The 15,780-nt window shown below is 43.4% G+C and overlaps 1 protein-coding gene across 1 annotated transcript in view; it reads right to left on the bottom strand.

Moving 5' to 3' along the window:
* The window catches only part of LOC110506714 (thrombospondin type-1 domain-containing protein 4), a 42,696-nt gene that overhangs the window by 19,928 nt on the left and 6,988 nt on the right, over window positions 1–15,780 (bottom strand). The gene's annotated exons all lie outside the window — the stretch shown is intronic.

The raw sequence follows: 15,780 nt of genomic DNA, 5'->3' as shown, positions 1-15,780 counted from the left end.
ATTACTGTATGGTATTATGATGCATTACAAAAGGATTCATACAATGGGTATATTCATGTTTGCTTTTTTCACATCCTGTCAATTTGAGCAGACATATTCAAAAACCATTTTCTAACCAAACACTACTCTGGATTTCAATTAAATCTGTCGTATATTTAAAAATTATTTATCCATATTACTGTACATTTCAAACCCGAAACCCAAACATGAACTGCTTGTACGTTAGAAAGACCTATTGGAGTGGACTGTGTCAGGAAGAGCACAGTTTGAAGATCGAGTAGTAGAGCAGAAAGAGAGAAAAAAAAACAGATTTTTGTGCATCTGGAATACATATTAGCTGCAGCAAGGCCAGGCATGTAGGTCCCTTGATTGTTTCCTTCAAGCAATGTCTTTGACTAAGGAAGGCAGAGAGAGTGGGTTGTTAATGAATAAAACAGGTGAGAGTGTTAGGATAATGAGGGGTGTGGTGGAGGTGAGGTTAGGAATCGGGGAACATAGCTGCAATCACTATTTATTCTTTGGCCTGTTTGGCTCATAAAGCCAGCTGTCTGTGCATAACAGGGTCATCCTGTGAGGAGGACAGTGGTATGGAGATCCACGGTATGCTACATTATCACTGGAGATTCATTGTGGGGCATGGGACTGACTGACTGACTGATAGAGCGATGTGCCCCAAATGGCACCCTATTCCCTTTATAGTGCACTACCTTTCACCAGAGACCATAGGGTTCTACAGTTGTGGCCAAAAGTTTTGAGAATGACACAAATATGAATTTTCACAAAGTCTGCATCCTCAGTTTGTATGATGCCAATTTGCATATACTCCAGAATGTTATGAAGAGTGATGATGAATTGATGAATTGCAATTAATCAGATGAATTGCAATTAATTGCAAAGTCCCTCTTTGCCATGCAAATGAACTGAATACCCAAAAAACATTTCCACTGCATTTCAGCCCTGCCACAAAAGGACCAGCTGACATCATGTCAGTGATTATCTCGTTAACACAGGTATGAGTGTTTACGAGGACAAGGCTGGAAGTTCAGTGAGGATCTCTGAATGATCCAATGTTGACCTAAATGACTAATGATGATAAATACAATCCACCTATGTGTAATCAAGTCTCCGTATAAATGCACCTGCACTGTGATAGTCTCAGAGGTCCGTTAAAAGCGCAGAGAGCATCATGAAGAACAAGGAACACACCAGGCAGGTCCGAGATACTGTTGTGAAGAAGTTTAAAGCCGGATTTGGATACAAAAAGATTTCCCAAGCTTTAAACATCCCAAGGAGCACTGTGCAAGCGATAATATTGAAATGGAAGGAGTATCAGACCACTGCAAATCTACCAAGACCTGGCCGTCCCTCTAAACTTTCAGCTCATACAAGGAGAAGACTGATCAGAGATGCAGCCAAGAGGCCCATGATCACTCTGGATGAACTGCAGAGATCTACAGCTGAGGTGGGAGACTCTGTCCATAGGACAACAATCAGTTGTATATTGCACAAATCTGGCCTTTATGGAAGAGTGGCAAGAAGAAAGCCATTTCTTAAAGATATCAAAAAGTGTCGTTTAAAGTTTGCCACAAGTCACCTGGGAGACACACCAAACATGTGGAAGAAGGTGCTCTGGTCAGATGAAACCAAAATTGAACTTTTTGGCAACAATGCAAAACGTTATGTTTGGCGTAAAAGCAACACAGCTGAACACACCATCCCCACTGTCAAACATGGTGGTGGCAGCATCATGGTTTGGGCCTGCTTTTCTTCAGCAGGGACAGGGAAGATGGTTCAATTTGATGGGATGGATGGAGCCAAATACAGGACCATTCTGGAAGAAAACCTGATGGAGTCTGCAAAAGATTTGAGACTGGGACGGAGATTTGTCTTCCAACAAGACAATGATCCAAAACATAAAGCAAAATCTACAATGGAATGGTTCAAAAATAAACATATCCAGGTGTTAGAATGGCCAAGTCAAAGTCCAGACCTGAATCCAATCGAGAATCTGTGGAAAGAACTGAAAACTGCTGTTCACAAATGCTCTCCATCCAACCTCACTGAGCTCGAGCTGTTTTGCAAGGAGGAATGGGGAAAAATTTCAGTCTCTCGATGTGCAAAACTGATAGAGACATACCCCAAGCGACTTACAGCTGTAATCGCAGCAAAAGGTGGCGCTACAAAGTATTAACTTAAGGGGGCTGAATAATTTTGCACGCCCAATTTTTCAGTTTTTGATTTGTTAAAAAAGTTTGAAATATCCAATAAATGTCGTTCCACTTCATGATTGTGTCCCACTTGTTGTTGATTCTTCACAAAAAAATACAGTTTTATATCTTTATGTTTGAAGCCTGAAATGTGGCAAAAGGTCGCAAAGTTCAAGGGGGCCGAATACTTTCGCAAGGCACTGTACTAACCCATGAGGTCGAAGGAATTGTACGTAGAGCTCCAAGACAGGATTGTGTCGAGGCACAGATCTGGGGAAAGTTACCAAAAAAGGTATGCAGCATTGAAGGTCCCCAAGAACACAGTGTCCTCCATCATTCTTAAATGGAAGAATGGCCTGAATGCCAAGCATCAAGTCTGGAGTAAACCTGGCACCATCCCTATGGTGAAGAATGGTGGTGGCAGCATCATGCTGTGGGCATGTTGTTCAGCGGCAGGGACTGGGAGACTAGTCAGGATCTAGGGAAAGATGAACGGAGCAATGTACAGAGAGATCCTTGATGAAAACCTGCTCCAGAGCACGCAGGACAAGTCTCTGAATGTCCTTGAGTGGCCCAGCCAGAACCCAATCGAACATCTCCGGAGAGAGCTAAAAATAGCTGTGCAGCGATGCTCCCCATCCAAGCTGACAGAACTTGAGAGGATCTGCAGAGAAGAATGGGAGAAACTTCCCAAATACGTGGGTGTCAAGCTTGTAGCATCATACCCAAGAAGAGTCGAGGCTGTAATCACTGCCAAAGGTGCTTCGACAAAGTACTGAGTAAAGGGCCTGAATACTTGTGTAAATGTGATATTTAAGTTTTAAAACGTGTATACATTTGCAAAACAATCTAAAAAAGCAGGTTTTGCTTTGTTATTATGGGGTGTAGATTATTATTGTGTGTAGATTGATGAAAATATAAAACTATTTAATACATTTTAGAATACGGCTGTAACGTAACAACATGTGGAAAAGGTCAAGGGGTCTGAATACTTTCTGAAGGTACTGTATAGGGGGATAAGGGGCCATGTGGGATGTAGCTGAGAGATAGACAGGATATAAGCTCTGTGGGAAAACTGATCCTGTTTGTATGCTGGTGTTTTTTTCCTGCGTGACACTCCTGCTAATAGCCTGATGGTAATGAAGTCGTTAGGAGACACAGAAAAGGTGATTATTCATGACCAGGTTGACCTCTGGGGGCAGCCCACTTGCAGCACTGATGACACATTCACTTAGACACGACAAGTATGTACCAATGCACTTATCCCCTTTTTCACACACACATGCAGCACACAAACACATGCACGCTCAAACATGCACTTTCACACTCGTGTGCGCTCACACACACACAAACACACAATGTCACCCTCTCAATTGACCATATAATTCCTGCCATTCAGCGAACCTTGACCACTCATTGAATGGCCTTCAGATGAAACAAACAAACTATTGAAGCTTCAAATCCATTCAACTAGCTCCTCAATTGACATTGACAACCACCCAGACAACAGCCAATCCAATCACTGTCAACAGCAGTCAGTCAGTGTGTGTGGCTGCTGACTGAATGTAAAGAATAACACTGTATGACCCTACAGGGTCCCCTCATAAATCTGTTCACCTCTCAGGTACAACTGCACTAAGGCCCATAACCACATAGTACCAAAACTATAATATTACTTAGGCTATGGTGTAGTGAACAACAATCACCACAGGATACCAAAAACCAATCACTAGAGGAGTTCATCAACCTTGGTCAGTCTCCCAGAAAACTAAAAAAGAGTGTTAGATTTTTTTCTATTGACTCATAACAAAGACTGATGAGAGAGTATTAGTATATAACCTGCGAGTACTGTACTGTAAAGATACTGTTCCAGTCGAAAGAGACAGTTTAGCACTCGTTTCAACCTGGCAGAGGAAGCAACAGCAGTCAGAGAGTCTTTAACACTACCTTGGAAGTATTCTGTTCTGCTCCACTACCTGTCCCCAGAGGTGTGTACTATAGTTCAGGTCTATCTTGCGCTCATGTATGGCTTGTTCAAGCTCAGTGGAGCTGACAGCTCCCATAGTACAAAGGAGCCATATATTTCAGCTGAATACCAGGGGCAGGAAATGAGCATGGAGGTCCGGGGGCAGTGAAGGCCGTAGAGACCAGGGGATGTTTCACACAGTGGAGAAGCCTGGACAGACAGCCGTCACAGACAGTAAGCAGTCAGCAAATGGATTCCAAATGGTTCAGCCCTTTGGCTGTACATGTAAATTACCGTATTATTTATTTCAAAATTGAATCATGATGGAAATATTAAATGCATAGTTTTGTACAGTGTACTTACTGTATTTAGAGTAAATAGTATATCTCACTTTATCTACCAGACAAAGAATCAAACAGGGAAAACATCTCAGACTTCAGAGACACAGAGCTAAAAATGTATTTATTGTATTCAGAGGAAATGAGTCTTCCTAAATCTAAAAGCCAGGAGGTGGAGACCGGAACTAACAGAGTGTTGGAAATGGATAAAGTTTGAGTCCTATTGAAAGCAGACACTTTCTGTTCACAGCGTGAAGGATTTAACGTGCCCCTACTCAGAGGGTCAAAGACTCCCCTGTCTCCAGACACATCCTTTATGAGCTCTGTGTTCAACCCCTGAGAATTGGTCAGCAGAAGTCTGACCCACAGATCCAGCCGGCACATTACAGGCCAGTCACCCAGTACGAAACAGGTGGACCAGGGCTGAACGGGACCAGGGAGGCTGAGATGACACACTTAGGGGAGAATCCTAACTTCTGCTTAAATCAAATGTTCACTTAGTCTCCCATTGACATTAATGCATGACTAAAATGTGATTTAAGTGTCTATCATCTCCTTCTCATCCGGCTGGCCTAAACCATATACTGTACAGTAAACACCTCTACTTTAACATGCATACAGTGAAAGAACAAGCTACCTGCTGTATTTCACTGATGCACACATGTTGCCTGTCCTACTGGAAATTATTTACAGCACATACACTAACTCACCCAATCACTGGCTGTTGTTGTTTTGGTAATCAGTGACTGTATTGGAAGGGGGAGTGACTTCACCTCTTTTCGGAGTATATAACCAGCTTCTTAGTACAGAGAGATGTGCTCTTCACCTTTGCAAGGAAATTAGCAATTAGTACTTCCGTCTCCCCTGTTTTCTCAGCAGCAGCTGTAAATGGCGTGTCAGAGGCGGACTCGTTGCCACACTAAGGCTGTCACCGTAACAAAAACGGTTCTGCAGAGTTGTTCTGAGAAAGGAAAGAGAGGGATCCACACCACTAGGCTCACTTGAGTATCTTACCTAGTCATTTTCAGATTATCTCCTTTTGCTCTTGCAACTATGTGTGTGTTTTCTATACCTGTTTGCTCCTCTCCCTGTAGGCTTTACAGATGCTCCACACCCCTTGACAGCAACCCTTCTAATTTAGTGTATCCTGCACGCACAACCCATGTGGAATTCCTGGTCTTTGGCACCGGCTGTCACTCACCAGATACCCTTGGAGAGTTCCTCAATGAGCTTGACACCTTGATGAGCTAATTTCCAGAGGATGGTTCACTGCTCTTCATATCTGGTGACTTCAACCTCCCGATGTCTGCCTTTCAATTAATTTCTTTCCAACTCTCTTTTCCTCTTTTGAACTTACCTTTTCCCAGTCGCCTCCCACTCACAAGGCAGGGAATATGCTTGACCTCATCTTTACTAGAGGCTGTTCACCTACTAATCTCACTGAACCCCCCTCCAGGTCTCTGATCACTACTTTGTTTCCTTTTCTGTCTCCCTCTCCTCCAACCCTAGCCACTCAGCCCCTATCCAAATGGTAATGTGCCCTCGCAATCTTCACTCTCTCTCTCCCACTATTCTCTCCTCTTCTATTCTATCATCTCTCCCTTCAGCTAATTCCTTCTCCCTCCTGTCTCCTGATTCTGCATATTTGACCGTACTCTCCTCCCTTTCCACATCTTATGACTCGCACTGTCCCCTTTCCTCCCGGCCGGCTCGGTCCTTCCCTCCTGCTCCGTGACTCATCGCCAGATTATAGAACAGGGCTGCGGGTAGCTGAGCGTAAATGGAGGACCTATCATCCTTTCACTTCCTCCTTTCTACCTTATCTTCCTTTGTATCAGTTGCTTAAGACACTTTCTATCATTCTAAATTTCAAGCTTCTGCCTCTAACCCTAGGAAAGTATTTTCCACCTTCTCCTCCCTCCTTAACCTCCTTAACCTCCTTAATCCTCCACCACCTGCAGGTTGACAAAATCAGCTCCTCATTCTCTTAGCCTACTTAGTCCACTGGTCCCACACAGAACTAACCTACGCCTTGACATCTTTCTAATCTCTCTCTCCAGATGAAATCCTGCAACTAGTAAGGTCCGGCCGCCCGACAACTTTCCCGCTCGACCCGATCCCCTCCTCCTTTCTCCAGACCATCTCTGGAGGCCTTCTCCCATTCCTCACTTCCATCATCAACTCATCCCTAACAACTGGCTGCATCCTCTCTGACTTCAAAATGGCCCGAGTCGCTCCCATCCTAAAGAAACCAACACTCAACTCCTCTGACATCAAAAACTACAGACCGGTATCCCTTTCTTTTCTTTCCAAAACACTTGGGTGTGCGGTCTCTGACCATCTCTCTCTGAGTCTGCACCATGTATTCTCACCACTGGTGTCCCCCAGGGCTCGGTTCTAGACCCCTTCCTCTTCTCTCTGTACATCAAGTCACTTGACTCTGTCATGTCCTGACATGGTCTCTCCTATCATTGCTATGTGGATGACACTCAATTACTTTTCTCCTTCCCCACTTCTGACACCCAGGAGGAGACACGCATCTCTGCGTGCCTGGCAGATATCTTAGCTTGGATGTCAGCACACCACCTAAAGCTCAATGAGACAGAGCTGCTCTTCCTCCCGGGGAAGGCCTGCCCACTCAAAGTCCTCTCCAATACAGTTGACAACGCCACGGTGTCCCCCTCCCAGAGCGCAAAGAACCTTGGCGTGACCCTGGATGACACTGTGTCGTTCTCTGCAAACATCAAAGCAGTGACTAGTACCTGCAGGTTCATGCTCTAAAATATCCGTAGAGTACGACCCTACCTCACACAGGAAGCAGCGCAGGTCCTAATCCAGGCCATCTGGACTACTGCAACTCGCTGTTGGTTGGTCTCCCCACTTGTGCCATCAAACGCCTGCAACTCATCCAAAACGCTGCAGCCCGCCTTCCTAAATACTCCCATATTACCCCACTTCTGGCTTCCAGTCAAAGCTCGCATCTACTACAAGACAATGGTACTTGCCTACGGAGCAGCAAGAGGAACTGCCTCTCCCTACCTTCAGGCTATGCTCAAACTCTACAACACAAGCAATCTGTTCTGCCACCTCTGGTCCCCTACGAGAGGGCAGAGCAGCTCCCCCTCAGCCCAGCCCAAGTTCTTCTCTGTCCTGGCACCCCAATGGTGGAACCAGCTTCCCCCTGAAGCTAGGACAGCAGAGTCCCTACCCATCTTCCGAAAACATCTGAAACGCTACCTTTTCAAAGAGTATCTTAAAGAATTCCACAGTACCCCCACTCGCACCCCTCCTCAATTTTTGTAAATAATATATATATATATATATATATATATATATATATATATATATATATATATATATATATATATATATATATATATATATATATATATATATAAATTTAAAAAGCCTTTTGTGAACTAACACTCGCACTTGACTTTTTCCCCCTTTACTAGCTCTGACTTTGCTGATAGCTACTTTATTGAGGAAACATGTAGTTACTATGACTGAAATGTGGTTGTCCCACCTAGCTATCTTAAGATGAATGCACAAAGTGGATTAAAGCATCTGCTAAATTACTAAAATGTAAATGTAAGACCAGGCTCTTTTGACTAAAGTGCCTCTTCATACCCAGAAAATGGTGGATAACATGCTGGGGCCTGTAGCTGGGGCCTGTCATGAGAGAGACAGAGTTGTGATCTCTTCACCAGTCTGTGCCAGCCGTATTTCAGAACCTCTCATCCCCATTTTAACAAGTCAGTCGCTCCCCGCGCGGGGAATGCCTAAAACAGATGCAGCTGTCTCTTGGTCGGTGGAGGAGTTTTGCAGGGAGCGACGGGAGACTTGGCTGTGTTAGGGTGAGCCTGGCAGAGAGGGATGCAGAGGTATGCAGGCCAGCCACAGCAGCACTGGGGAGGAGAGGAGAGGGAGCCACTGCAACGGCCAGGCAGCCAAGCTCTTTACCCAGGACAGGGCAGGGCGGACCCATAGACTCACACAGACACACAATCTGACCTCAAACACATAATGAAAGTGAGATATGGAACAGAGACAGAGCACTGGCAAAGACACCAGTGGAGGAGCTGACTTTGACCGCCAAGACAAGGCTCTGGGGAAGAGACCGCTGAATTACAGTAGTAGGAGTCTATGGTTTTACCCTGTCAGAACAGGGACCTGTGTTAGCCTACATGTTGAAACCACACTATTTTCAGCCTTTAAGAGGTCATTTTACCCTTATACTCTTGTTGTTTGAAACCATACGAAACCATATGGTACTATTGAATACATTCACAGGGAAATGTTTATTTAACTGGTGTGAAGAAAGTTTAAAGGAAGGAACAGGAGGGCCATCTGTTATGTAAAGGGTATAGAGCCTAGGTTAGCACTCTATCCTCAGTGTTCAATAAAAACACAGCAAATGTGGAAAAAAAAGAGAGGTATAATGCATGTGAAAGTCTTGACCAGAATGACCAACAGTGGATGTTGAATATATATATATATATATTTTTTTTTTGGGGGGGGGGGGGTTCATTAAGTTACTCTTACGGTAGATGTGGTAAAATACGGTAGATGTGGTAAAAGCTTTATCTCCTAATTATCCACAGAGCACTCAGAACACACCCTCCAGCTATTGAGGTGGATCTTCATCCCCACCATCACCCGCCAGCAGAAACGTGTGTGGTCAGAGATTGCCCTTCAAAAATACACACACCCTTCTCAAGTGCCTATCCTTGTCATGTAAAGAGAAAGAGCAGCTCAATGGAATTCCAGCCATAAAAGCAACTTTATTTTAGCGTCCATCTGAAATGTGTAACCACATTCAACGTTTTCTATGGCTCAAATCTGGGTTTTCCTTCTTTCAGCGTAAAACCTGGATCGTGTATGAGGCGCACCGTATTCAGTGACAAGGTCCAAGCCTTTCACATTAAGCTCATGATTCATAGGTAGGGCTCAGTCTTTCCACTGTTAAGAGACAAAGGGGTATCCTAAAGAGACCTCGTTTAGCCTCTATGCATCGGTCAGACAGTTTACAGTGCACACTACACTAATACTGTTGTACTCACTCCCATGATGAAGACTCTTTATGAAGACATACATCTGTTAACAAGTAGAGATATCCTGACTATAATATATGTAGGAAAATGTAACAGTCCTCTACAGAGGACAGGCTTTTCCTCTTTGTGTTATACAGAGGGGAGAAACAGCACCTGAAATAACACATTTCTTGGTAGGTAGAGTCAGTAGCACATGCGCAGAGGATCACGACAAGTTCAAACAGTTCTGACCAAATTTTTCTGTTTCAAGGAAAATACAGGAAGCCGTAGAAGAAGCCACACAGTTTTCCAGCTGCCATCTTCAGTAGTAATGCTGATCAAAAGAGCTGCTTCCAACTCATTCTCTCTGTTCTTTGCTTACTCTTTGCTTCCTCATATCAAAGACCCCAAAATAACACATTTGTCACTTTACAATACCTATAAAGATATCCTACACCCTATGTAAGATTTTCCTCTAGTGTACTGTAGAAATATCACATCAACTCAACCAGAGTAGATAGTAGCGTATCCAGTACCGTGTTCAGTAACAAAACGTCATTAGACAACAAGGTTGGATTTGAGGATGTGTCCCATGGATCTGAGTGAGATGTGTGTGAGCCCTGTGGAATTTAAGGCATCCCATGGAAAGCATCAACTAAAGCACCCGTGTAGAGAGAAGAACTTAGCAGTGTTCTCAGTCTAAAGTAATGTACTGTGGGCTCCAAAATTACTGGCAATACACAAACAATACTTTAAAAAATATAAGCATTATAATTATAGAGATAAACTCAAAATACCAACATGTGAGAAATACTATACTTTATTCATGTTTCAATGGAACCAAACAAAATCATACAACTATTTAATACAAAATACATTTCACCAAAATCAAACTTTCAAAATTATTGGCACTCCTCATTTAGTACTCTGGCAAGGATAACAGCATGGAGTCTTTTCCTGTAATGTTTGACAAGGTTAAGGAACACATTTGAAAGGTTGTTGGACCATTCCTCTATGCAGATCCTTTCAAGATCCTTCACATTCTCGGCTTTGCACTTATCAACTGCCCTCTTCAACTCAGCCCACAGGTTTTCCATTGGATTGAGGTCCGGCCACTGAGATGGCCATGGCAGAACATTGATGTTGTTGTCACAGAACCATTTCTGTGTGGATCTTGAGGTATGTTTTGGGTCATTGTCTTGTTGGAAAGTCCACCTACGGCCAAGTCCCAGCCTTCTGGCAGAGGCAACCAGATTGTCAGCCAAAATTGCCTGATACTTGGTGGAATTCATTATGCCATCAGTCTTAACCAGTGCTCCTGGATCTCTGTAATTAAAACAGCCGCAAAACATCACTGACCCCCCCCCCCCCCTCCATATTTCACCGTGGGTATGAGGTGCCTCTCCTTGTATGCATCTCTGTTTCGACGCCAAACATGCCGATGCTGTATCTGACCAAAATGTAACATTTTGGTCTCATCTGACAAGAGCACCTTCTTCCAGTCATAATTTAAATGATGTTTGGCAAACTCCAAGCGCTTGCGTCTGTGTCTTGGGGTCAGAAAGGGCTTTCTTCTGTCAACCCTTCCAAAGAGCCTGTGGTTGTGGAGGTGACGTCTGATAGTGCTTTTTGAAACCTGGTGACCCCAAGACGCCACCAAGGCCTGCAATTCTTTCACAGTGATTCTTGGGGATTTTGTTGCTTCTCTCACCGTCCTCCTACCTATCCTGTGGGGCAAAATGCATTTGCGTCCTCTACCCGTGAGGTTTTCAACTGTTCCATATCTTTTGAATGTTATAATAATTGCCCTGACAGTGCTCAATTGTATATTCAATCGTTTGTGGATGTTCTTGTAGCCATTATTAGATTTATGAAGGTCTACAACTGTCACGCCCTGGCCATAGAGAGGCTTTTATTCTCTATTTTGGTTAGGCCAGGGTGTGACTAGGGTGGGAATTCTAGTTTCTTTATTTCTATGTTTTCTGTTTCTATGTTATGGCCGGGTGTGTTTCTCAATCAGGGACAGCTGTCAATCGTTGTCTCTGATTGGGAATCATATTTAGGCAGCCTGTTTTTCCACCTTAGTTGTGGGTAGTTGACTTTGTTAGTGGCCTGTATTGCCCTAGTAAGTGTCGTTTTTGGTATTCCTTGTTTTTGTTGGCGACATTTATAACATTAAAAAGAAATGTACGCTCACCATGCTGCACCTTGGTCCGGTCATTTCCCTGACGACGTTCGGGATAACAACCATCTGTCTCTTTTGAACTGCCAGTTATTTTGTTTCCTTCATGGTGTTGGATGACAAAGGGATATTGCATGCGTGTTACCAAATGTTTATACAAATCAAATTTATTTATCACATACATATGGTTAGCAGATGTTAATGCGAGTGTAGCGAAATGCTTGTGCTTCTAGTTCCGACAATGCAGTAATAACCAACGAGTAATCTAGCTAACAAATCCAAAACTACTACCTTATACACAGTGTAAGGGGATAAAGAATATGTACATAAAGATATATGAATGAGTGATGGTACAGAACGGCATAGGCAAGATGCAGTAGATGGTATCGAGTAAAGTATATACATATGAGATGAGTAATGTAGGGTATGTAAACATATTAAGTAGCATTGTTTAATATAATGTTTACATACCCTACATTACTCACCCTACATTACTCATCTCTACTCATCTACCCTAGTGAAAGTGAAGTAATGGCTCAATATAGTTTCTTAAGACTTAAATAAGAGGAATTTAATTCCTGGTTACATTTTGGTAGATGTGATTTATTTTGTGAAACCTTGATTTGGAGGACATAGATTTTTTATTAAATCAATAAATGATTTTGGTGGGTTCCATTGAAACATTAATAAAGTACAGTACATCTCATTTGTATTTTGAGTTTATCGCTATAATGATATTGTTTATATATATATTTTTTAAGTATTGTTTGTGCATTGCCAGTCAGTCACTGTATGTAATACATCTATTGCATTTAGCAAAGCCTTTTATCCAAAGTGACATACAATGTTATGTATGGGTGGCCCCGGGAATCAAACCCACCATCCTGGCGCCATGCTCTACCAACTGAGCTAACAGGACTGTAACAGGACTGTGGTAGTAGAATATGGTTTACTACTCTCTCACTGACAGAGATAGACACCTCTCTAGCTCTGAGAATACCTCCATGCCGGATGGTTCTAGTGCTGCTATGAAATCTGGCACCATTCCGTTAAATTTCTTACGAGCCTTAGGAGATCACAGTGGGCCACACGCCAAGAGTCATTCAATGTCATTCATTTCACCGTTTATGTTGAGCTATCTAATCAAGTGTGTAGTGCAATTCCACAGTTATGTTGAGCTTTTTCACTAAGAGTGCATTGCATATAACCCAGTTCCACAGCCCTGAGGCGGCTCATTGGAGCCAAGGCATCACAGCTGTAGGAAGACCAATCTTAATACAAAGCAACACTGAGCACAAAGAGACTACAGAACAGACCAAGTGTTTAGCCAGCTAAGCTCTCTTACATTCAGCATGCAGCCTGCCTGTCTCACAGTAAGCACAGGGACTTAATAGGAACCAATACAAGCAGGCTTTACTAACATTTTTAACCGATGACTACTGGATATCTGCCAAATCCTTTTTTATACTATCTAGGGCCATTTTGAAGAAAGAAGATGTTCAGTTTTTCTGACATTCTCTAATATTCTGATACTCAACTCACTGCCTGATTAACAGTATGAGCTCTGAGACATGGACCTAAAGGAAATGTCACCGTGTTTACTGAGCTATAAAGTCAGACTGATATATCATCAAAGTGGGTCAGGAACATGAGCAAGAGGCATGCAGGGACACCTTAGGTCAGAGGTCAGATTGAGAGCTAGGTTGTTTATCATATTGATCCGGTATGGACCACACAAAAGGCATGTGTTTAGCCCGACTAATAGAAAGAGTAGAGGATCAATATTTATTTATTCAACCTGTATTTAGCCAGGTAAATTATTGAGAACAAATTATCTACTGCAATAATACAGGGATTGTCACTGTGCCTAATTTAGGTCAAACCTGTCTGTGTCTGCAGTGTGTATTTAGGACTGTAGAGCTATAGGGGTATGAGTGGGCAGGATGCCAAGCTCTCCAGGATCTGCAGTGGGAAACTCTACTTATCTATTGTGTGTGTGGTACACATAAATAAACACACATACTCCTGCATTATACGCTCCAGCACAACCTCACATCACATTTGAAAATCACCCCCATCCGCACACACACCCTGAGCTTATAAAACACAGCAACACAGAGTTCAGCACACAGTGCAGGACAGGTCTGCTTTCTGTTGAGCAGGACCACAGGAAACAGACAAGGCAGAAACAGACCTGGGCTCTACTCTATGCAACATGTCTATAGGATAAATCTGATTGAGCTCAAAGAGAATGCAGCCATAAGCCTCTGCAGACACCTTGCGAAATAACAGAGTCACAGTTTAACCATACAAAGTAACGAGATGCCTGCTGCAAACTGACTCCAGCTCCACACAGAGGGCAGAATAAACAGAGCCTTTGGTTACAGCTACAGTAGGAGATGTGATGTTATTGTACGCAAGCAAAAAGGGCCAAGGCAGGAAAAGCAGATGTTTCAGTGTCTATGTCATCAGTCCACTTTGGTCTCCTCAATATAATTTATGACAGCATCTCACTGCTACTATGGGATGTGCTCTGACCTGCTGAATATATTCCCTAGGTGAGTATACACAGAAATCAGGCCTCAATACGTTCCCTAGTAGTGAGAGAAAGAGAGTACAGAATGGTCCCTGGTTGGTTTAGCTCGCAATGTGTAGCAGATGGTGAAGTTACTGTCGGAAATACTAAAGCACTGTCGGAAATGCCTAGGCTTTCTGGGTAAGTGGTGTTGACGTTGGCGTCGGTTCAAATCCAGGGTCCGCCTTGGACAGAGATGGACCGTGTTATACACAAGTAAACCTACTGGGAAACTCACTGCAGGGTATCAGAGACAGAGAGCCAAAAAGGACCCAGACACATAGAGTACAGTACACACTGCAGTTCATACCACACCCACAGACCACAGCAGTATAAGCTAGAGTACAGTCCAATACAGTAGAGTACAGTACACACTGCAGTTCATACCACACCCACAGACCACAGCAGTATAAGCTAGAGTACAGTCCAATACAGTAGAGTACAGTACACACTGCAGTTCATACCACACCCACAGACCACAGCAGTATAAGCTAGAGTACAGTCCAATACAGTAGAGTACAGTACACACTGCAGTTCATACCACACCCACAGACCACAGCAGTATAAGCTAGAGTACAGTCCAATACAGTAGAGTACAGTACACACTGCAGTTCATACCACACCCACAGACGACAGCAGTATAAGCTACAGTAGAGTACAGTCCAATACAGTAGAGTACAGTAGAGCAGTCCAGTCCAGTAAGTCTAGTCCAGACTACTGTCCATACCACAACAGTGTAAGTTTCAGTACAGTCCGGTTCAGTCCAGTGCAGTACAGTAGAGTACAGTACAGTGCACACTGCAGTCCATACCACACCCACAGACCAGCTGCATGAATACTGAGTGAGATCCCACCACGGCCACATAAAATCAGACCACTCCCTCCATGGGGTCATCTAGTCACCACACTGCCCAGAGATCTATCGGCTGGAGGGCTAGAGGTCTGGTGAGAACACTGGCCCCTGTGATAAATCACAATTTCACTGGTATTAAAAGTGGAAATTACTTAAAGCTAATATGAGATCAGAGGGACTCTTTATCTTGATTAAATCTTAATATAGTAAAGATCTCCATGGGGGAAAAAATGTGGTTGAGAGCGCAGCAAATTGGGTTGAAGGGAGACTCAGAGGCAAGCACGAGTTCCTAGAGCGCAACTTGGAAAGGGTTCACTCAGAATTGTGGCTTAAAATCATATTGGAAAAACATCTCTAAGAGTTAAATCCTGATGAAATAAGAAGTAAAACGTATCCAGCTGCACACTGGACACAGCCAGTCAATAGCACAGGTTTACACAGGGACTGTTGACTTTCCAAGTTCTGGCCACAGGTGTGTTTTAGAGATGTATATAAAAAATCAAGTCAAAGGAACAAATATGTTCATCATAATCCTTCATTGAGATCCCAGATCCTGGACTCAGAACCCAATCACCCCAAGCTGACCTCTGTTTCACTCCTTATGGACAGATAACAGTGTTATACTC

This window comes from Oncorhynchus mykiss, chromosome 26, assembly GCF_057628025.1.
Source record: "Oncorhynchus mykiss isolate SJ-2025 chromosome 26, ASM5762802v1, whole genome shotgun sequence".
Lineage (NCBI taxonomy): Eukaryota > Metazoa > Chordata > Actinopteri > Salmoniformes > Salmonidae > Oncorhynchus > Oncorhynchus mykiss.
The sequence above is the reverse complement of the archived record's forward strand: the minus strand, read 5'-3'. Positions and strand labels throughout refer to the sequence as shown.